The sequence below is a fragment of the Bicyclus anynana genome, chromosome 7 (genome assembly GCF_947172395.1).
Source record: "Bicyclus anynana chromosome 7, ilBicAnyn1.1, whole genome shotgun sequence".
In the NCBI taxonomy this organism is placed as follows: domain Eukaryota; kingdom Metazoa; phylum Arthropoda; class Insecta; order Lepidoptera; family Nymphalidae; genus Bicyclus; species Bicyclus anynana.
In genome coordinates, this window is record NC_069089.1 from 12,717,590 (window position 1) to 12,742,743 (window position 25,154).

Below are 25,154 nucleotides of genomic sequence, written 5' to 3' on the forward strand. Positions count from 1 at the left end.
CCGCATTAATTCCACATAGAGCTGCCAGATAACCGGCTCGGCCCGATTTATTGCTTTAATCAAACCTACAGCGTGCTGACAAAAAAATGCGCTTAATGTAACAGCGAAACAGGAAGCAAGCACCGGACTTGATTACCCAGCTATTTCAATCGTTAACTGTTTCCCTATTTAAAAACTGACACTACTTTCATACATTTCATACTATACCAAAGTTCAATAAAACCGACCAAGTGCGTGTCAAGCCACGATCAGTGTAGTGTTTTGTAGATTAATGAGCGCTTCAATCCCTTATAATGTGATGTCAATACACACTATCACTAAAACACACTATGGGAGAGACGTACAAATCAAACAAAATGGACAATTCCTTCTGCAGTTCGTAGTGAGTCACATGTTTGCACTTCATAGTAAATGTATATGAATATTATTTTGGCTGGTGGGAGGCTTCGGCCGTGGCTAGTTACCACCCTACCGGCAAAGACTTACCGCCAAGCGATTTAGCGTTCCGGTACGATGTCGTGTAGAAACCAAAAGGGGTGTGGATTTTCATCCTCCTCCTAACAAGTTAGCCCGCTTCCATCTTAGACTGCATCATCACTTACCATCAGGTGAGATTGTAGTCAAGGGCTAACTTGTAAAGAATAAAAAAAAAAAATAATAATATCAACTATCTTAGTACCCATAACACAAGCTGCTCTGTATGCTTACTTTGGGGCTAGATAGTGATGTGTATTGTTTAAGTATATTTATATTATATTATATTTATAGTGCAAGCCCCTGGTTCAATGTAACATATTTTTTTTTTTGTTTTAAAAGAATATTTACCGTATCTTTCTTTTACTTTCTTTCAATATGACCAATTTTCAAACTAGTCGGGAAAGAGTGGGTTCGACAATAGACCAACGGGGTGAGGATTGAACCACCACCCCTCAGTGATGAGTCCAAACGCTCTTACCATTGAGTTATTGAGGCTTAATAAGTACCATGATGACAATTACTAATAACCGTTACATCGCTTTTATCCAAAACATGTATACAGAAATTCAGCGACATTTTCACAGTATAGTTTCGGGATTTCAGTCAATTGAGCAGCAAGCGAACGTTAGGTAGGTACATCGTCGTTGTTGCTAAAAAGTTTCTTCCTAGAGCCTTTGTAATCGTAACATGAGCTTTTTAACATCCATCCAGCCGAATGGCATGTTTTTGTAATTTTTGGCTTACTCCTTTTGCTTTCCGTACACGAGTATGTTCAGTAATGTCGAAATAGAACTCTGAAATAAATAGTCTGCTCAACTGATAAAAATTGGAACTATCCCTTTGGTACACACCGAATACACTGTATAGTGTTCTTCATATTAATACAAAACGTTGCAAGAACGAGCTGGTTCTTGCAACGCTTTGTCTAAGGGCAACGTATGGGTTCGATACTAGTGGGGCATTCTCCAACGTTGTACCACGTGAGTTTTAGCCGTTAGTTTGTTTTATAATAAACTAACGGACCCCCGTGACGTCGTCCGCGTGTAAATCAGTTTTTCACAAATCCCCCGGGAACCATAGATTTTTCCGGAATGAAAAGTAGCCTTTGTGTTAATCCAGAGTAAAATCTATTTCTATTCCAAATTCCTGGTCTGGGTCATCCACTTTTCAGTTGTGTGCATTTTATTTCAGTTATATCAATTGTGTTCATTTTTAATTTTTTTCATTTTTCATTTATCATTTTTCATTTTCATTTTCATCGTGAGGAAACCTGCATACCAGAGAATTTTCTTAATTCTCTGCGTGTGTGAAGTCTGCCATTGGCCTAATCCCTTTCATTCTGAAAGGAGACTTGAACTCAGCAGTGAGCCGAATATGGGTTGATAACGACGAACTTGTATGTTTTAAATTAATCGCAGAACATAGAAAAAGCTAAAGCTGGTAAATATACTCGCAGTCATTAAACAATTTCTAAGGTAACATTGAAATCCGTTTAGCTTACAATAAGTACCATTTACTAACAAAAACAATAATATTTAACTAAACTAGCTACCTAAACCTTTTTTTTACCAGTACATACACTTGAGAGATAAAATCACATAAGTTTTGTAAAGAACGTGGCATTTAGTAAAGGATGAACGTTCACTCTAATTTTGTCACCACGGGTGACTTTATAGCTTTGATCGTCACAAAAGTGTGTCAGTTGTTTGTAATAATAGCTGTTGGACATAGTTGCGACAACTTTAGGGTGTGTTTAATCGAACTTCACTAACTTTTCAAATATTTAAAGTTTCTATTATAGGCGTGTTTCATATAAATAACGATATGAACTTTACGATATAAAGATATTAAAATCGATAGTGACCGTCTAGGCGGTGGTAGAGAACCACCCACGTTTGATTTCTGGCTATTGGTTTTATTTAAGGGTCTATCAGAATGGACTAGCTATAATAATAGACTAGAATAGCTGGTCTTAAGACCAGCTTCAATTGCATATTGACTCGATGGTTACATTTCAGTTTTCAGTTATGTACAGTTATTGCAATGCAATCGAATACCATCATAACATACATATTAGTACAAAAAAATACATAATAGTACAAAAAAACAACCGCCAACTGTTTGTTTACATATTTTTGTGCATTTGGATGACGTTGCGGACTACATTTAAAAACACTTTACCTTGGCGAGATAAACAAGAGTTTATCCCAGAGGTAATCAACATTTTAAAAAGCAATCAAAAGTTTGAAAAGTTTAATATCTTTTTATTTTATTAAACTTTCTGCATTTGAGGCGCTTACGCTTAGCAAGACCCCCCATCTTTTTATCAATTCATGCTAGACAATGTTAGTTTGATAAAGTTCCCGCGCTCGGGTACACTATCCTTTACTCGCCACACAAAAGACCTTTACTAATGGACTGTGTCCCCAGTCTTTGTTACACAGACCTTATGTTAAACTAGCTTCCCCTTTTGTTCAATCAGGTAAGCTAAACTTGAAAGCTACCTTCACATTTTCCTTGAGAATATTTTCGTTGAAAAATTGTAGGAAATCCGCTGTTTAGTTTGTTGGAAATCGTTCACTGGAATAATCCAATACGTGTGAATAATGAAACCAACAATATACTCGTAAGATCTGTATTTCGTTTATTCTTAGAATTTTAAACTTTGTTTACTACAAAATTTTACTCGTATTGCCTTAATGATACTATTGATAAGAATCTCTTTTATCATTTAAGCAATAAATAAGAATCTTAGAAAGTTAGTATATTAATGAATTATTGAATACTAGCCTAGCCTAGCGGTTTTTTACGCGGGACTAAAATATAGCATATGACATACAATAGAACTTATAATTTATACTAAAATAATTTTCAAAATTTGTTTAATTTAGTCATCATTCATTAACAGTATGATGTCCTGTAAAAAAAATCTTGACGATCTCTGAAAAAATCATGGTATCACGTTAAAGCTAAACAAATGCAAAACATAAAAATTGGAGAGTTTGTTTCTTTTTTGCGTCGGATTTTTAAATGCATTTGATTTAAATTATGAATGAACATCCTAAAAAAATAAGGGTCAACATTTTTAATACACGGCTTCATATATTGTATTTTGTATGAATGCCAATATCCGAATATTTCAATTTAATTTTCACCTACAACTAAAAGTTTAAATTAAGTGGATTATCACATCGCAGTAATACAATTAATAGCTAAATAAAATATGCTGCGTGCATTTTTAGTTATTAAAAAACTGAATGATTTATTAAATTGCTATCCGTATTTAGCATCCATTTATCTATCATATTGATCATTAGCAGTTCCGTTTATCGCTGACTATTAGCTATCAATGGGGTTTTATCTGGTTTTCTCTGCGTTTTAAACGAGTTAGTTGGAAAATATTTATCCAGAGTATGTAACTAATGCTCGCATGCCCGTTATATGGGTCGGATCAACGATATTTTATGCTATAGATATGTAACGTGCCTTAAAATAGGGTATATAAGTCACATGAGGGCGCATGATCGAAACCCCTTGTGATCTGATAGAGTTTCGAGTCACTGTTGCCGAATCGGCAAAGACGATGTGATGATGATGATGATGTTACGTGCCTACAAAATTACCGCAAGAAGTGAGCCGAATTTAGCTACTACACTAAGCGCACACATGCACCATTTCGTTTTTAATTCCATTATAAATTTATGTACTTATATACAGTTTTTAAAGTTCCAACAGGGCATTGTACTCGTATATATATACTAGCGGACGCCTGCGACTCCTTCCGCGTGGAATTCAGTTTTCACAAATCCCGCGGGAACCGTAAAATCTATTTCCATTCCAAATTTCAGCCAAATCGCTTCAGTAGCCGCAGCGTAAAAGAGGAACAAACATACTTACACACTTACACACTTTCACACTTACACATAAACTTTCGCGTTTAAAATATTAGTAGGTTTTTGATATTTGTTTAAATAACTTTCGTTGTTTACTACGCGACTCAATGAAATTAAGTCAATTAGCCGCTTTTGTTCGCCTCAATTTTGATGCGCTAGTGACGTATCTCTATTACAAAATCTTTGGGTTGGATGTAAAACGAAGAGGCGGGCGCTAACCGCTGACGCGGGATGAATACTCCGTAATGAAGCGATGCTGTACGCTGAAATCCGAGTTTCTAACAAAATAAAACGCTTGCTTTTCCGTTCTATAGCCTTAACCACTTTACTCATTTAATTAATATCCAACAACTCAATGGTGTTAGGGTGGATTTAATATAAACAGGTATTAGGTTTGAATCACAATTTTTAGTTAATTGATATAGTTTTGACGGCCTCCGTGGCGCAGTGGTATGCGCGGTGGATTTACAAAACGGAGGTCCTGGATTCGATCCCCGGCTGGGTCGATTGAGATTTTCTTAATTGGTCCAGGTCTGGCTGGTGGGAGGCTTTGGCCGTAGCTAGTTACCACCCTACCGACAAAGACGTACCGCCGAGCGATTTAGCGTTCCGGTACGATGTCGTGTAGAAACCTAAAGGGGTGTGGATTTTCATCCTCCTGCTAACAAGTTAGCCCGCTTCCATCTTAGACTGCATCATCATCAGGTGTGATTGTAGTCAAGGGCTAACTTGTACTGAAATAATAACAAAAAAAAAGTTATTTAATGTGTTTGAAAAGAAAATTCGTTGGTTCAATTGTTAATGAATTTGTTTATAATCGAGTTTGGAGTTGATTTCCAGCTCGGATTAATTATTTTAATAAGATTTCGTACATTCTAATTCCACGGAGTAAGGAGAATGCTTAACCGATCCTATTGTCATCCTCACCTGCACGTGTCAAATTTGCCAAACTCAAACTCCAAAAAATTTTCATTTTGTCACAATGTACTAAACGTCAAACTAATTGTTAACTAATATTTTTGTCAAACGCTCCGTTTGTTATAGTGACGTCACGAAACAGTTGAAATATAGACCATCATGGCCGACAGGCGTTTTGGCTCGTCTTTAAAGTTTGTAGTTTTCAAAAACATATTTAAAGACTAATTTTCATGTAATCACGTCTCAAAAAAATGTGATTTTTTTTCAATCTTATACAATAATAAAGTATATAAGTATTACTATTTAAAAAGTGTCAACTAGCCTTTACTGTGTAGAAATTATAGAAATCTACGAGGTGTACGATAGATGAAGCGTATTACTTCTTTATGTAATGCAATAAAAGCATTTACTCTAAATTATACTAAATAATTTTAATTTTATTTAAAACGAACTCTCCGAACTGACCTAAGTCTAGAATAAAGACAAATAATGTAAAACAAAACAGTCAAGACTGAAGTCTTTCTATTTATTTTTAATTTTACTAAAATTGGTTGAACAATATTTAGACTACGGTATTCCGTATATAAAAATACTCGATTTAAAACTTGTCCGCACGATCTCAAGTCGTAAACTCAAAGTACTTTTAATATAGTTGCGAACATAAAGTTATCAGGATAACTTAGTAGTTCTTTTTATATGTCATTAGTTGTATTTTGACCTACTTGTGTCTGTACGTTTTACAGTTTATAAGGCGCAGTGTTACGTGCGGTGGATTTACAAGACGGAGGTCCTGGTTTCGATTTCCGGCTATGCCAATTGAGGTTTTCTTAATTGGTCCAGGTCTGGCTGGTAGGAGGCTTCGGCCGTGGATAGTTATACCCACGCGCCATAGGCACCCTACTGGTGAAGACGTACTGCCAAGCGATTAAGCGTTCCGGTACGATGTCGCGAAGAACTCGAAATGGGTGGGATTTTCATCCTACGCCTAACAAGTTAGCTTGCTTCCATCTTAGATTGCATCATCGCATACCATCTGATGAGACTACAGTTGAGGACTAACTTGTAAAGAATAACTTTATTTTTTACGGCTACCATAGAAAATAAATAAAGAGGAAATACTTGTATTTTGTTTTGTATAGTAAGAATAAACTCAAAACTACTAGACCGATTTGAAAAATCTTTTCATTTTCCGATTTGATAAATCCCTCCTTTAAATAAACTGCACTAACTGTTTAGGTCATCATTATCATCATTATCAACCCATATACGGCTCACTGCTGAGCTCCAGTCTCCTCTCAGTATGAGAGGGGTAAAGCCAAATAGTCCACCACGCTGGCCGAATGCGTATTAGCATACTTCACATACGTAGAGAATTGAGAAAACTCTCTGGTATGCAGGTTTCCTCACGATGTTTTTCCCTCACCGTTTAAGACACGTGATATTTAATTTCTTAAAATGAACTGAAAGGAGCCCAGTGGATATGACCCGTGCCTCCGATTCCGGAGGGTGTGGGTTCGAATCCGATCCGGGGCATGCACCTCCAACTTCTCAGTTGTGTGCATTTTAAGAAATTAAATATCACGTGTCTCAAACGGTGACGGAAAACATCGTGAGGAAACCTGCATACCAGAGAATTGTCGTAATTTACTGCGTGTGTGAAGTCTGCCAATCCGCATTGAGCCAGCGTGGTGGACTATTTGGCTTAACCCCTCTCAGTCTGAGAGGAGACGCGAGCTCAGCAGTGAGCCGTATATGGATTGATAACGACGACGAGGACTAGAAATACAAACGTTTATGTAAATCAGAACAACTCGGGACTAGGCTTAAGAGGGCCTGCTTAAACTTGCAAATTTATGCAAGTCGACATCAACGCGTCAAACTGTCTTCGAGAACGTGATCCAAATCCGATTCTGCGCGTCATTGGAGCCGTAAAACGCTTAGCAGTTCGCGCATTTGCCGAATTATTCCTTCTCCCTCGATACCAGTCTTTGATAGATTCGAGGTTGAAAAAAATCTATCATTTCAGATTTATACGAAATTTCAAGTATCTAAATAGCAAAAAAAATCGAACTGATTACAGAAATTGAGAACTTTGAGACGTATCCAATCAATTGCACTAAGTATTTGGAATCAATTGCATACATACTAAATGTTTCAAGCTTTGTAATTCTTCATAATATGTTTTAGTCATTAATAATATAAAAGTAGTACAATTGGATGATAACTGACAAAGGAAAAATAAATAACTCAGGAATAAACACAAAATAACATTGATTATATTCACGAGTATCTCTTTGAATAATATCAGCAATTAATAAACTGATTTTTGAATATAAGTGCCTGGCGAATGAGAACAGGTCTTCACATCACACGCATAAAAACTTAAATCAAATTATTTAACAAAGTAAACACTCAACGCCAATATGGTCCAAAATCCATAGATACCTGCCTTATCTATTTACCTATAGTAATACTCGCCGTTTGTATTTACCTACGGTAATAAGGTTGACAAATTTTCAGCGTATTTATAAAATGTCGAAGGTCTAGTCTGTAAATATAAAAAAAAGAAAGAGAAATCAGTCGTAATTTACCACTAAACATTTTTTAATGTACCATTTTTTTTTATTCTCTTACAAGTTAGCCCTCGACTACAATCTCAGCTAAGTGAAGATGCAATCTAAGATGGAAGCGTGCTAACTTGTGAGGAGTAGGATGAAATCCACACTCCTTTCGGTTTCTACACGACATAGTACCAAAACGCTAAATCGCTTGGCGGTACGTCTTTGTCGGTAGGGTGGTAACTAGCCACGGCCGAAGCCTCCCACCAGCTAAAACCATTTAAACCAAAACCATGAAAAAATTAGAAAACTATATTATAACGACAAGAGTATGTGTTTAGCTCATAGTACGCACTGTAATTATTGAGAGTGCGTTGAAACTGCGTACACAGAAATAGGTTACAGAGACGCATGCACATTATGTTTAATATAATAAGTTAGAGCAGTGTGTGGTAACAAATAAAATAAAAAATGGAACTATTGGAAAATTATACAAAAAGGGGAAACGCGGTATGCACGTTCGTAATTCTATTTTTCATATGGTTCTTATAGACTAGAAGCCCTTGAACAAAAATTACCTGTGAAATGTACCAACGTGAATAACGCTTAGAAGGCTGTTACTATATCAGAAAATAACTCTGAACACTATGCCGTCATTTCTGAGCGGTACAGTGGTAAGTACGCGAGTGAATGGAATTTCTCAGGTACAAATGAATTACGATTAATTATAATTGTACGGCTTTGTTATACTTTTAATTGTCGACAATTGCAGAAGCAAAATAGGTCATTTATTTTTTTTACGGCATGTGTGCAATTCGTTTTGTACACATATACAGATACTTTACCCGTAAACGCCGTACATATTTCCAGAGCAGGAGTCGAAAGATAAGAGTCGCAAACCTTACTCTTCACTCGCGTACTCACCTGTACCGCTCAGAAATGACGGTATTGTGCTCAGAGTTATTTTCTAATAACAGCCTTCTAAGCGTTATTAATGTTGGTTCATTTCACATGGAATTTTTGTTCAAGGGCTTGTAGTCTATTATTGAATATGACAAAACGAATGCACCGTTGAAAAATATTAACAAAATTGCAATGCGCTTCAATGCTGACAATGTAAACATACTCCGCGTCGAGTGGCTGACCCGGAGAGGGAAATTTAAATATTCCTTTCAACAATTTTTATTCATTTACTTACATGTGGGTTCGCTGCGGCGAACTACGGTCTACAAACCGATCTCGACGTTGCGACACTGCAGTTTGCTTTTTCAGCTTTATTAAAACAAAAATGCTCTGGGTTATTATTTTAAATAAAGTACAATGCAACGTTACAGAAGCTACGCGAACACGGATTTCGTGAACGGATTTTATTCCGATGAACTTTTGTGGAAAACGCATTTCGCTATTTCATAAACAACGATGTAGTAAAAGAAAAATATTTAAACATGAGTTACGAAATACTTTTTGTTATTCTTTTCGGACTGTTTTTAAAATTTGATATCGTGATGTGAAATTATAAAATATAAACATAATTATATATATTGTTTAAACAAATAAAATTAAAAGAAAAACATTAACAATTGGAGAAAAAACTATTTTCGAGAGTTTGGCAGGAAAATCGTAGGAATGACATGTAGCTCCTTTTTTTATTGATTTGCTGCATTTTAGAGCTTTAAGTAGAATGCATTTTATTCGATATAGGTCTGTAAAGGTGCACAAATGAAGTGAAGGTTAGACAAGAGTGTTTAATAGATTAATACAATTTTCTCGGTGGACTCTAGCAAAAGTTTAGGAGGATTGCTTCCGTCATACCAAAGCATAACATGACTTAACAATGACTGACTGACTGTCAACGACGGACAATGGACTATGTTTGACCACTTTCGTCTTAATCGGGCAAAGTACTTGATGACTGGCTAAATATACTGCAAAGCCATATTGAAATGAAAAAAATGTTTTCTACGGTCGCAGCTAGTAACCAAACTGCAAGTATGAATTACTTGCAGACGCCGCGCGGTTTCACCCGTGTGGTTCCTGTTCCCCTAAGAGTACGGGGATAATATAAAGCCTATATCCTTCCTCGATAAATGGGCTATCTAATACTGAAATAATTTTTCAAATCAGACCAGTAGTTTCTGAGATTAGCGCGTTAAACTAAACAAACAAATAAACTCTTCAGATTTATAATATTAGTATAGATAGCAGGCAAAGTTAAACTGTTTCTAATTTCAAATCGTTGGGAAATGTTTTATTTAAACAAAAGCCTATTTAATGGTAATAAAAAGACATTTCAACAATTAAGTAAAATGAAAATAGATGCTCGTAAAAACGACGTCTTTCACTCCTCTATTCTATTCATTAAGAAGCCATTATTCCTCTATATAAAGCGACAGATCCTCGCAGTTTTAATTGCTAGCTAACGAACAGTGAATGGCTTTGAACTTATAACTTGTTTCATTGTTGCATAGGATATAGAAAACAATGGGGAATGGTTGTACTGTAGATATCTCGAGGAGTCTTAATGATCTTTTTCGCCATTCCTTGCAAAATAAAAGCTTTGAGCCTCAATAGCGCGGGCTGAAATTCGAGAGACTGGTTTTGAACCTCTTTGAACAAAAAATGTCCCAGTTCTTTTTGTCGAATCTTGAATAAGTAAGCAGAAAATGAAATGAAGTACCGAAATATATTATTTTACATGCGATTTTTAAATAATTAACTGCCGTTGGTCTAATGGTTGACCTATTTGGCTTGGGGTAACGAGTTTCTGAGTTCAATTACTGGATTAAATTGAGGAATAATAAGCTTTCATTCTCCTTAGAAATTTTCTGTTATAAAATCTCAGGTGCGAGAGGAAAAGGTGATGTTGATTTTTTTGATGATGTTTTTAAAAGAGTAACTATTGAGTTTCTTACCGGTTTCTTAGCAGAACCTGCCTTCCGAACCTTTACAAATAGTTAACTGACGTATCAAAAGTGCTTGTGAACTGAGCCTACTTGAAATAAATGAATTTTGAATTTTGTATTTTAAAGGTCCATTACACTCCCATGCCTCAAAGAGCACTTTACACCCTCGTTGTCGGTCATTTTCTTTATCTAATAGTGATCGTAGACTAGTTTAGAATTTAGGTAGCCCACCAACCCGCATTTAAGCAGCATGATGGGTCTCAGCTAGAAATAAATATCCCCACTCCTATAAATAAGAAGACCTAAAACAAAGACCTTGCCCTATTAAGAGCCATTGAAATACGTTGATAATTATTTGAATAATTTAAATTTTTATTTTGAGTTTAATTGCAAACTAAGTACAGAACAAATTAGTAATGTTTAGGATAAATTCAAACATAACTTATAACTGCAATTTGCAGTTGAAATTCCGCAAATAGACTTTCTGAAGCTGTAATTTGTAACAGTGTGTCAGTAATTTTAATACATTATGCTGTTCAGTCAGACTGAAATTTAGATGCAGCTGCAAAGGAAATGCAAATCATCAGCAATTTGCAATTGACTTTTAATTCTTTTTTTTTTACATTATATAGGCTAGCGCTTGGCAGCAATCATGCTTGATAGTAAGCGATGATGCAGCCTATGATGGAACGTGCTTGCCTAGAAGATGCCTATTCACTCTTGACTTGAATATACCCATGTTGTAGGTGGTAGGGAAAACGAAAGCTGGAAGGGCATTCCATAATTTCGCAGTGCGGATCAGGAACGAAGAACCGAAACGCTTCGTACGTGTCCAGGGAACATCAACTACGTATGGCATCACTATCTTCTTAATGAATATGTTGTTTATAAAAACAATTCGTATACTTTTAACACGTAAAGATGATTACTTGTAGGCTGTTCTCAGACCAAGGCACATTTGGAACCCTCCTTACTTTAAGTTTTCGGCTTTAATCACTACCATTATATCCAACTCTCCAATCTCCATCTTATAGAAATAAACATTTGTTGATAATTAATGCGGTTGCTAATCCGCATTGGGGCAGCGTAGTGGAGTAGGCCTAACCCTTCTCTTTCTGAGAGGAGACTCGTGCTCAACAGAGTTGTCGAATATGGGTTGTTAATGATGAAATAGTGATAAAAAAGCACTCCGGTCCAGTGTTAATTTAAACAAATATCCAATCAACTACAATAGCAAATAGATATTTATCACAATTCTATTTATTAACCCAAAAAGCCAAATGTATCCTATTTTGTATCTAGATTTATTGAAATTAGCAACATTAGCCCATTAATTACTCCACGTATTGTATTTCGGATTTACATAATAACTTGATTTAGGCCTACAATTTCGGTAAATTTTACTCAGGCGTGTGATTTCAGCACATTATTTTCAAATAAATTATAATTTTATGCTAACTAGGAAATGGAAAATTGCATAAATTCAAAGCAACAAAGACGATATCACAAATTTCGTTAAAATTAAATTAAAAAGTAACTACTTATCATCCTGTCATCCAGTAACATTATCAAATTAAAGTTCCACTTGAATGTCAAATAGGTAGGCAGGAATTGCAAGCCGCATATAGGGGTAGGGAAGCCGAAGACGTGATTTTTGCAGTTACTCGAGCGCGGCAGATGAACATATAGGGTGTATATTTTGCACGATGTTCTGTACCTCCACCAAGTATGAGCCTTTAATATTGGTGGGTGCGTTAGGGCATTCGGTTGTTCTTCCCAACTTTCACCCCAAAACTTTTAAACGGCTCAACCGATTTTCATTGAATTATGTAAGAACACTCGCCCGTAAGTCATCTTTGATACAAACAAAAGTAAATTAAAATCGCTTCATTCGTTCAGGAGCTATGGTGCCACAGACAGACTGACAAACAGACATACAGACATACAGACAGACAGACACGTCAAACTTATAACACCCCTCTTATTGCGTCGGGAGTTAAAAAAAAAACACCGTGCCCATCTCTGGCCTCCAGATATGAATATGTTGGCGGAGCAGACTCAATTCCACTTCTGATAACGGAGAAGCCGCAGCCTCAGAGAAGGTTTTATGCTTTACGTGTCAAGGATGGCAGATACACAAAGTAACACTATCGATAATTACCGGAACAACCGTTTAACTTACTAATACAGTTTTACCCTCTAACTACAATATCGATCAAGTACAGCGCTAATACTATCAGATGTAAACCAGGATTAACTAGTATAGCAAGGATTCAACCACCAGCGGATCTCGGACTTGCAACCGATTGCAGTAGGGTTGAGGGGTCCCTTTACAACATGGTAACGCTCCCCTTCTCCGCTTGTGTTGGCTCCCAGCCAAGTAACTAACAATGCAATACTAACTAGACCGAACGATAACTCACTCACTCACTATATTCACTGACTCACTACTTAACTTCTACATCTCTGTCACTTTCACTATGCTTAACAAATGTAAAAATAACTCACTCGCCGACAAATACAAACTAAGTAAATGAAGTACTCGTCACTGCATAACATTAGCCGTTTCAATTACGTTCGTCTTCATACTTAAAACAGAACGTGGTCTAACTAGCTGTACGTAATTTCAAAAGTAAATTCAGAGAACCAACCAACTAAATTCACCTTTTGAATGAACCACCATTAGCACGCAAACTCCTACCTCGCAGAAATTAACAAACACCAACAATAGCACGCCGAACTTATTAGTATTTAAAATTTCGTTTCGCTTTACCACGGATCTAATTTAGGAGTTACGGACTCGTAATAATTATGATGAGCTTCGTACTCTTTGTATCAACATGAGTTACTGTAAAACTTTTCCTGCTCTGTTGTTATTCTGAATATGTAAGAAGGTGATTGCAGACTGTCGCATAGTCGCAACACGTTTAAAAATTTCAATTAGCAATCTATAAGGAAATTTTCAAATGATAAAGTAATAAATGACAGACCAACCTGATAGTCATTGAAAAACTATTGCCTACAAACAGGGACACAAAGCGCAGGGCATACAAGGTAAACCTGAGGCGAAGGGTTAGAGAATTCACACCGACAGCCATTCAAATCGGTAACGTAGCTTGGCGACAGAGAAACACGACGGTACTAGGAGTACATTTTCGATCGAGCTCTGTCATAAAAAACTCATTTACAAAACTACTTTATTTTAAGAAATACCATAGATAGTTACCACCTAATGTCAAGTTAGAATCGCCCAACTGTGTGAAACTTGGCAGTTATGCTGGAAATATGTTCATAGGTCTAAGGCAGAAGTGCCAGCCTCATTATTGGCATTATTTCTTGTGGTTGGTCTTTCTAAATCACAAGATTTGTGATTTGTGTTATCAGTATGTTGCGGTCTTCTTTTACTTAACGGGTTTTGCGGTAGTATACAATAAAATTATTGGGTTCATCTTACTTTCAAAAGACACATTGACTATAACAACCTTAAAGTTATGCAACATTAAGTTAAATTATATTGTAGTTTGTGTTGTGCGTCAGTAAATTGTATTTTTGGGAAATTCGTTCGAATTTCGTGTTATTAGTATAACTAACTTACTAGTATTTATATAATTTTATTATAGACTATATCAACTTTTGCGGGCCGAACTTCGTCATTTTGTACAAACTTAAAACTGCTACTATAGGTACTCGTAAGTTCAGTGAGCAACTTGGGGGTTTAGATACACATCACAATTGTTTTTTAAGATATCAGAGGGCCTAGTGGTAGTTTGATACTGTTAGTATAGCGTTAACGTAAACGCGAATTTCTAAGGAGTTGAAACAGCATTGCCATCTAGTGGCACTACTGCAGAACTGTTTCAATTTCTTATAAATTCGCGTTCACGTTATCGCGAATTTATGTATAAAAATGAAGTTCCATACTAAACTCTAAGTTAACTGTTAATGAAAAATCCTCTTTTTTACAGACCCCTCTAACTTTGTTGGGCTTGTCAATAACAATCATATTCTATTTTAAAATAAGCTAATTAAATAGTGTTATATTTTGTGTTTTTTTTAAGTTATCCATTAAATCTGAACATGTATTAATCGTTACTCTACCCAAAAATGGTGAATTATTAACACAGCCTTTATTGTCATTAATTAAAAGACGGTTAGCGCTGGGCATTGATAACTCATACAAGTTAGGAAGAATGATTTATAGTTTCTTATCATTAGAAGACTTTTGTTTCTCTCGAGAACTCGAGGCTTTGTTTAATTAATTTGTTTTAGTGCTAATTAATTGTAAATGCTGTAAATTTACTTCATAATTCATATTATGACGGAGTTCAACTTGTATATTTTAATCCCTACTAATATAAATGCGAAAATAACTCTGTCTGTCTGTCTGTTACGCTTTCCCGCTTAAACCTCTCAACCGATTTTGATGAAATTTGGCACAGACAATCTTTAGATCCTGAGAAAGGACTACCTTTTATTGCGAAAAAAGGGATAACGCTGTTGCTGATAAAGTTGAAATAGAGGTTGAAAGTTCGTATGGGATTTCTTAATTTTAAAAGATAAAACCATAAAACGTTATATTTAAGCACTTGATGCTAGAACAAATGTTTAATTATGTCTTATAATTAAACATTTGTTCTAGCGTTTTTGAAATTTCGACATGTGAGGGGATGAAATAGGGGTTGAAAGTTTATATCGATTTTCACGCGGACGTAGTCGCGGGCGTCCGGTAGTTTAAAATACTTTAAATATCTAACAAAACTTATCATAACTTTTCATTAAAATACACATACGTTTTTTGTATGGCCTCCACTTTCTGGATTGCGTGATAGTTATAACTAAGGCGCTGTACTCTTTAGCTTCAAAATAAAAAAACAAGCATGCAGTTAGTGTCGACATTTATAAAGATTATTTTAATTATTTCTGACTCTAGAAAGTGCTGTTTTGCAATGATTTCATTTTGGATTTAGCCATCATTAGGTAGTACAACAAATCTCATAATCCGCGACACTGGAAGATAGTAGCTTAGACTGGCACAAGCTGCTATGCGTGGTATGATATCATAGAAATATATATATAGACGAGCACTAGAGGCGTACTGCCGTGTAAACCCAAAACACTGTATCTCAGAAAACCCTGTTTTGAGAAATCGGCGTTTTAAAGTTTTTTTGCATTTTGGTTGATTTAAGCTACATTTTTCTTACAAAATGTGTAGTATTTGGTATCAATCGAAAGATATTTTTGTAACCTATATAGCCATGTAAATTTTAGAGCAATCCTGTAAATATATTTGCAATAATCATTGTAAACTTGTATTGTCATAGCAAAGGTGTAACAAATTAAGCTTACTTGTCAAACCAAAACACTCTATTTATAGTTACAGTTTCTTGGCTTTATAAGTAGCACTTCAATATATTTAACTGAAATACTGTATGTGTTATTGTTCATAGGCATTTAGTGGACGGGGTAACATGGCAGCTCCGGCTTTTAACATTTCGTTTTGTACACCGGCAGGACCAGGGCTTTTATCTGTTCTGAGTTCTTGAATGTGTTTCCTAACTTCCATGTCAACCACAGGTGGTACATCACATAATATGTCTGGAAGGCTTCCTATTGAATGTTTGATTATTTGTTGTATTTTTTACAACTGTATGTAGAAATCCGTAGCGCAGTACATGGTATCTTGTCTAGTTTTGTTTTTTTTGGATTTCAGTTTCAAGTTTTAGATCCAGCTTTTGTGTGTGGTCAATTATTTGAAGGCTTTCTTCGTGCTTCTGTAGTATTTTATGTTACTCTCTATTGTTTTGTTAGTGTTTGTAGTCATTATTAATTGCTTTACTTGTAGCTTTTAATAATTGACTAAATTCTTCTCTCATTTCTTTAGATTTTTGTTTTGTTTTCGGAAGTTCAGTTCGACTTATAAAAAGAATTTGCGTAGTTTCACTGAGTATTTTGTCTATACTTTTTAGTTCTGTTTTATGAAATCTACGTGGGAGGCATGTGATAATAGTGTCAGCGAACAAACTCGCTACAAACGTACAAAATTTAGATATTTTCTTTTTCTTCATGTTGTCAGACATATTGATAAATCCTACTCTGTATTTAGTGATTTAGGTTGCGCGTCAAACGAAGTTCTACTTTTTTGCATTTGTCTAGTATTTAAGTAGCTCTAACCAAACGATGATCAGATCAGAATCCGAAGCCATGTAGCACTTCTACATTTCTTATCTTCGATCGGTAATAAAACAAAATAAAATCAATCTCATTTTTTAATTTGCCACATGGTGAGAGCCAGGTCCATTTTCGATTTGCTGGATCTTTAAGGAAAGAGTTCATAATTGACATTCTATGTTCCAATGAGTATATCTCCTTCTTCGTTTCTCTTTCCATATCCGAATTTTCCCATTAGAAGGTTTTCTATTTTGGACTGGCCAATTTTTCGCGTTAAAATCACCGATTACGAGGATGTTTTCTCCTACCGGGCTTTATGCTACCCGAAGCATTTCGTAGAATGAGTTGATTTCTTCATCTGTAGAGTTTTCAGTTCGTGTGTACTTGTAGATATTATTGTAAACAATTGGTTGCCGTGTTTTAATTTTACTTTTAAGTTCATTTTTACTAAAAAGCCAACTCCATTCTGGCCGATTGTTTCACTTTTGTAGCCAAATATATATTTTTGATTATGCAGACCATCCTTCTAACTTCTGCTTGGCCGAGTACATCAATATAATTTTTTTTGTAGAAAATATGTTAGTTCTATAAATTTTTCTGTTTTTGCTAGAGATCTCAAGTTAAATGTTGCAATTTTGAGAATCTGTTGGGGTTTTTTGATGTTTCTGGTTGTTTACTGTTGTACTGAGTGGTATAAAAGGACTTGTAAGCTCTGGATAAAGGATAAAAATAAACTCTGAATACTTATAGGAGTTCTCAAGCTCAATGGTCTGTTTGTATTGATCATATGACCTGTTAGCTCCAGAACATTAACGTATTTGTTATTAATATTCTGCTTTTTAATCAAAACATTGTTTAATGTTGACGCTATTGTTGGACTTGTGGAGTAATTATAATGTTGTACATTATTTTATGATTATTTTAGCAATAGTAAATTACGCGACGCACTAATATCTTTTATAACCTAACTGTAGCGTCCACTCACACGCATTGCCGAACGGGCTCGGCCACTGAACGTAGAAACTTCAACACCCACCCGGCGTAGGCCTTCCGCAGGCTAAAATGCTCTATTTGATGGCTCAAAAACTATTGGCTAGCGATAACACTGTAATTATTGTTTCTTGAAATAAGTAAAGCCAAAATACTGTAACTCAAATTACAGTTTTATGCTTTTATAAACTATGATTTTTTTTTAAATACAGTCTAGGTGGTATACTCATATCTCCATAAATATTAAAAAAAAATCAATTTTTTTTTTATTGGGGTGTAAAGCTCATCAAAATTAGTCAAATTAGTGCTATAAACCCAAAACACTGTAACTTAAGTTACAGTGTCTTGGGTTTACACGGCAGCGTAGTGCAATGCACTGAGGGTGGCCACCGCGGGGGTTTTAGTGGTAAGTCCCACATAACCCGTCTTGTCCCCCAATAAGTCGGGTATCTCACAAAGAGATTTCCCCCCGAAAAAAAAAAAGGTAGTACAAGAAAAGCATGTACTAAGATGACCCTAACCGCTTTAGCTAGCAGCATAGTAAAACCAGTATTATGTGGTATGAAGTTCTTCAAAGTTCTCTATAAAATCAATGATTCAATCTTGCTTTAACGAACTAAGTTAAGTTGTAGCGTGTAGAGCTTTCACTTGGGGTGACTTATAGTAGTTTTCCAATGTTTTTAAACGTTGTATTACTTTCGCAAAAATATTAAATTTTTAAACCTTAAAAACTTAAATAACAAAATTTATTCAATCTAAACCCTACTGGTTTTAAGTATAAAATATTTTTTTTTTTTTAATTTATTATTGAATAGGAAGGATTTTCTTAACAGTTTTACAAGTTATTAAACTTGCTAATATTAAATATTGAGCATTACACACACTTTAAAATTTCGTAAAATCTGTGTTTCGTAAAGACTCTAAAATTTTTATTCAAATGTTCGCTAATAAAAAATAATGATAACTAGATGATACCTGCGACTTTGTCTGCGTAAAGTTAAGTTTATAAATCTTGTTCATTCCCAATTTCATCCAAATCCATTGAGTACTTTTTGTGTGAAACACAAACATCATAACAATCAGCTTTATACAAATCTCGCGGGAATTCTGCGGTATATAAAGAAGTCTTTGTGAAAATCCAGGCAATAATCTATTTCAATTCCAAATTTCAGCCAAATCGGCTCTGTGATTGCGGCGTTAAAGAGTAACAAATATCTAAACATCCAAACAAACTTTTGCATTTATAATAATAGTAGGATAAGAAAGGATTAATGACACAATCCGCAACTATAGTCAAAGATTTTTTTCGAAAAGAAGCTAATAATTTTCCCCTTAATTGTAAAAAAATGTATATACCTACCTACTTACCTACCTACCATTATTTTTTCTCAACCACTAGTTAGGCGTTGCCTGCGATCTCAGCTATGATGCAATGTCGTAGCAAGCGACAAATACGTTGTCAAAAAATAATAAAAGAATGATTGAAACGTGATACTTTGAAAATAATTTTCAACATACTACAGTTTTTATGATAACTCAGACCAATTATAGAAGGACCTGTATCGCACTCATATTCACGAACAAAATTGTCTGTAATTTTCTGAGGAAAACGAGCTTAGATTTTGTATACATCTTATACTAAACTAGAAGTTTTTGCCCGTTTTTTACACAATTCAATTACAGAAAAAGGTATTTTTACGGAGCTCTTTAATCGACGAACACGATTACAACTATTTAACATCGATTCTATAGAGACAGATTTTATAATCGCATTAGATCGTTGATTATATACTTTGACAGAAAAATAACGTCTAGCGAGGCAGGTCCTATACAATAATTGGTCTGAGGTTGATAATGATGATTTACAGATGATAGTAAAAAATACGAAATAATTCACTATGGTTCTTAGCAATTAAGAAGATTCTAAAATTTAACAGTTTTTTTACAAGAGGCTATTTAAGAATTAGCGATATGAATGTCCTTATAGTATATATCGCGTGACAAGTTCACTGCCTACTGCGCTCTTTAGCTCCTGATAAGAGTGCATGCGAACAGTCCCCGTCGTGGAGCTACTTTATGTTTTTAATCACTATTAGAAGGCGTAATGCTACGGAGGCCGGAAAGCTATTTCTAGACTTTTGCGTTGGCTAACATTTACGACTTAAGTACCTTACGCTAAAATTGCATGACTTACAGTGGAATTCATAGACGTTGTAGGGGCACCCCCAGGCGATCATTCACCCGCTGAGTGTCAAGTTGTCAAACAAATAGAGGTTAAATTCGACACTCAACGGCTGAATGATCGCCTGGGGGTGCCCCTATAACGTCTATGAATTCCACTGTTAATAGATTTACAGTAATGTGGTTGGGCTCTACACCACAGGGTCATGAGTTCGATCCACGGCCGCTGCGCTGTTGTCGTACCCAGCTTTTGACGAGGTGCAGTGCGCAGACGGAGGTCCCGGGTACGATCCCCGACTAGGCCGATACCACCCTACCGGCAAACACATACCGCCAAGCAAGCAAGCGTTCTGGTACGATGTCGTGTAGAAGCCGAAAGGGATGTGGATTTTCATCATTCTCCTAACAAGTTACCCCGTAATATGGTACGAGTAAGTGATAATGCAATCTAAGATGGAAGATCTTAGATTGCATTATCACTTACCATCCGGTGAGATTGTAATCAAGGGAACTAAAACTTAAAATAACTGACTGAACGAGAACGGGAAAACGAAAATATATTATTTTGTCACATTAAAAACATAATATGGCAAATTTTCTTAAAATATATCAAGCAAATAATATAGAAATTAATCAGATAAGACTTGAAAAAGTAATATACATACATTTTTTTAAATGTATTTCATTATATAAGATAATAGATTCATACACTAGCTACGTTAAAATGTATACATAGGCTCAATTCTATTTGTACCATCAAGTTTATATGTTTTTATGAATAAACTATCATTCATTCATTCATAGGAACAAAATTGTACGGGCGCTATAAAAGGTATAAATGTAATATATGAAGTCAAACGGCATTAATTAGTTATTTAACCGATGTTACAATACATCTACAGGCTGATAGCTGACTTCAAGGCCTACTAAAATAACGCAAAATATGTGAGCTGTAAGTAAAATAATACGGTTTTAAGTATTTTTTTTTTATTCTGTACTGGTTAGCCCTTGACTACAAACTCACCTGATGGTAAGTGATGATGCAGTCTAAGATGGAAGCGGGCTAACTTGTTAGGAGGAGGATGAAAATCCACACTCCTTTCGATTTCTACACGACATCGTACCGGAACGCTAAATCGCTTGGCGGTACGTCTTTGTCGGTAGGGTGGTAACTAGCCACGGCCGAAGCCTCCCACCAGCCAGACCTGGACAAATAAAGAAAACCTCAATCAGCCCAGCCGGGGATCGAACCCATGACCTCCGTTTTGTAAGTCCACTGCACATACCACTGCGCCACGGAGGCCGTCAAATATTGATTTTTCTACAAAATTCAAAAATCAATAGAACTTAACAACCGTAAAATTAAAAAAAACATACACTGCGTTATTTTAGTAGGGATTGATGTCAGCTATCAGCCTGTAGAGTATGTAATTACAGGACTTATACTAATATTTTTAACTCGAAGTTAGTGTTCACGCCAGGTTCTGATACAAATAAAATCAAATCAAATCAAAAATCATTTATTTTAAGTAGACTCAGTTTACAAGCACTTTTAACACATCAGTTGACTATTTGTAAAGATTCTAACCACCGGTTCGGAAGGCAGGCAGGCACAAAAATAAATACCTAACTAGATTGGTTCATGTAAAATAGGTAAGCTACTTTTGAATAAAAATAATTAGGTACGAAACTTGTGAATTATACATACTTCCTAAGATATAAAACAAACCATTTTCAACAATTTTTACTTAAGCTGAACGAAAAAAATATTTTATGACTGATAATCCTACAGGCAAAGTTGATTGATCTACTAAAACTACATAACTCTATCTACTACAAACTACATCCAAAGGTACACAGATCGATACAGATAAATGAGGGTAGTGCGAGAATAATTAACAAAACGATTAGCACACGATTACTATCGTACATTACATGGGCACTAATGAACGGAGTCGGGCCGGCAAACTAATCAAATCTAACGAACGAGCAACCCCATCACTCTCCACAATCGTATTTAATTTACTCTTCATCATCAACCTATTTACAAACAAACTGTTAGCCCCTATTCGCACGAGCTTTATTCAACGCCTAAAAATGAAAATGCAACACAACTCGAAAAAAAAGCGTCGCGTTTTTAAAACGCTGACGTGTGAACATATACTTGGGAATGCACTTGTTCTATTTGACATTTTTTTATTGTCCGTTAAAAAAGCGCTCCGTTAAAACAGCCGTGATAGCCCAGTGGATATGACCTCTGCCTCCGATTTCGGAGGGTGAGGGTTCGAATCCGGTCCGGGGCATGCACCTTCAACTTTTTAGTTGTGTGCATTTTAAGAATTTAAATATCACGTGTCTCAAACGGTGAAGGCAAACATCTTAATTGATTATGAAACACGGCTAAAACTCACGTGATATTACGTCGGAGTATGCCCGACTAGTTTCGAACCCATACGGGGCCCTTAGTCATGAGCTGGTTCTTGCATCGCGGCACGATCCAAACTGCGAAGCGGCTGCGCGACGCGCTGCTGCACGCATTGCGCGCGCGGAGAGGGGTTGAGTGGTGGGGAGTGAAGGTTCCGTTACACTCTCCGACGGTTCATTAATGTCATCTTCATTAGACTCGTCTTCTTGTAAGCAAACCGAACTAATGCTATCTTGTTCCAAGTTTGTTGTATGTGACAATGAAAGAAATAGCGGTTTCCACGCTGTGGGCAGCAACCATCCATGATCCCGATTAAAATTCGGGTGACGACTAATTTCTATCGCTTCACGTATCTTACGAGGTACTAGAAACTTTTCCCTTGACAATACAGAAGCCTTATCAAAACGGATATAATGAGTCGTACCCGAAGCTAGAACATGCTCGGCTATTGCTGAACCGTCCGTGTCCACATTCTTCATGCTCCGTATGTGTTCTTTTACCCTTGTGGTGATGTTACGGCGAGTCTCACCGATGTATGATCTACCACAGTCACACGGAATCTTGTACACCCCGGGCACGTTCAGCGGATCCCTATCCTTAGGCGATCGCAGTATAGGGGAACAGAGGGTAATGAGAGCCAGAGGGTAATTGGAGCGGTGCGACTAGGGACAAAACTAGGCCTCGTATTCACTCGGGCACCTTCGGCATGCTGCGTTCGCGTTTCTCTACTGTTCTAGACTCGCCAGTGCCACGCGTTGTGTGACCACGGACGCTTGTCGATTTTTTGCTCCGCGCTTATAAAAAATACGAAATTTCATCGGCCAGGTAAGTGTGAAGTTATGTACTTGTTACAATCAAATCTATTTTATTTTAAAGGTAACGACATTAATTTTGGGTATCTGGGCGTATAATTTCATTACAAGCTAGATCCAATAAATTAATTTATTTTATTTCGAAATGGTGGTAGTCGGGTAATCAGAGCTTATTAGGCTCTGATTACCCTCAGTAGCTCCAATAGCCTCATATACTTTATAATATTTTTTTGCAGATGTCAAAAAAAAACCCTGATATTGACCATGCTGTAAGTCCATCTATACTAAGTGAGCTACTAGTGAAAGCATCTACAACAAATAGTACACAAAACATGTCGCCAAACACAATCCCTTATAAAATCCCGTTTATGTCGAATGATAAAATACTCCTGGAGCTAGCTAATGTCAAATTTTCCATGACCTCGTCCACAATAAACGACGTTCAAGAACAATCACTCTACACAAAACCAATTTTATCAAATGATACACAGCAACAGTCTAAAATTCTACAATCAGTTACTTTAATCTTTAATGTGAAAATTAGATTTTGTGAAAGTTAAGTCTCTTGGTGTGCTAGATATTATTATTATTCAGTAATATTATCTAGCACACCAATGAAAACAGCATTTGAAGACAAGAAGAAGAAACGTTTAGAGATGTAAAACTAAAATCATTGCAAAGGAGAAGGGAGCAACCAGCAACAAAGAAAGAAAATGTCCCGCAGCGAAAGGCGGATGGAACAAGCATGGCAGCCAACAAGAAAGAAAAAATAAAAAAGAGTAAAAATTAAACTTTTTGAGGATGAAACTGATATGTCAGATAAAGAAAACTTCTTTGCGACGATGAGGCAGAATATTCAGAAGAAGAGACATTGTGTGCTATTAGCTAGCGACATTGGAAAAAATAACGAAATGTGGTACCGTTGTAGAGGTTGCGGAAAACGGGCTCATAAAGAATGTTCTGGTTGTGACAGTCCGGTTGATTACATTTGCGTTTTTTTTTTGGATCTTTAAACCTAATTGTTGTACGTTTACGTTTATATCAAAATGTATATGAATATGTGACATTTCAGAATAACATAAAAAATTTTGAGACTGATTTAATAGTTAAGTAGCTCCCATTACACTTATGGAAATTTATAGGCTCTTATTTCCCGCTAAGTCGGGTAATGGGAGCGATTCTCTTTTTTAACCGACTTCCAAAAAGGAGGAGGTTCTACGTTCGGCTGTATGTAGGTTTTTTTTTTTTATGTATGTCCAGCGATAATTCCGTCATTTGTGGACCGATTTTGAAAATTCTTTTTTTGTTTTGAAGGGTTTGATTCCAGCGTGGTCCCATTTTTTTCATGTCAGGATCTGATAATGGCATCCTGGAGAAATCGAGAGGAACTTTCAAAAATTGTAGGGACGGCTAGTGCGTTTGTTAGTGTTTCCATAAGGTATTTTAAACCACTACAATTTTATCAAGGTCTGGAGTTGGTCTGATGATGGAGCTGATACACAGACGATGGAACTCGTCAACGATTTACAGCAGGTACCTTTTGTTTGGGCTTGATTTATTTGTATTGATGAGAACTTTCCACCTAGATGGGTTGTGACTGTATTAAGGGTCTGATGATGAAGACAAAGGACAGTGAAGAGAACTCCTCGACGGTTCACAGTAGCTACCTTGTGTTTGGACTTGATAAATTTGTATTGATGAGAACTTTCCACCTAGATGGGTTGTGACTGTATTAGAGGTCTGGTGATGAAGACGAAGAATAGTTAAGGGAACTCCTCGACGTTTCACAGTAGCTACCTTGTGTTTTGACTTGATAATTTTGTATTGAT

The 25,154-nt window shown here is 36.0% G+C and overlaps 1 long non-coding RNA gene across 1 annotated transcript; it reads left to right on the forward strand.

Annotated features, from left to right (window-relative positions):
- Positions 1-23,220: 23,220 nt before the first annotated feature.
- LOC128198243 (uncharacterized) lies at positions 23,221-24,331 on the forward strand. The gene is made up of 2 exons (XR_008250961.1): positions 23,221-23,338; positions 23,562-24,331. It is a non-coding gene; the product is annotated as an uncharacterized LOC128198243 (long non-coding RNA).
- The last annotated feature ends 823 nt before the right edge of the window (positions 24,332-25,154 follow it).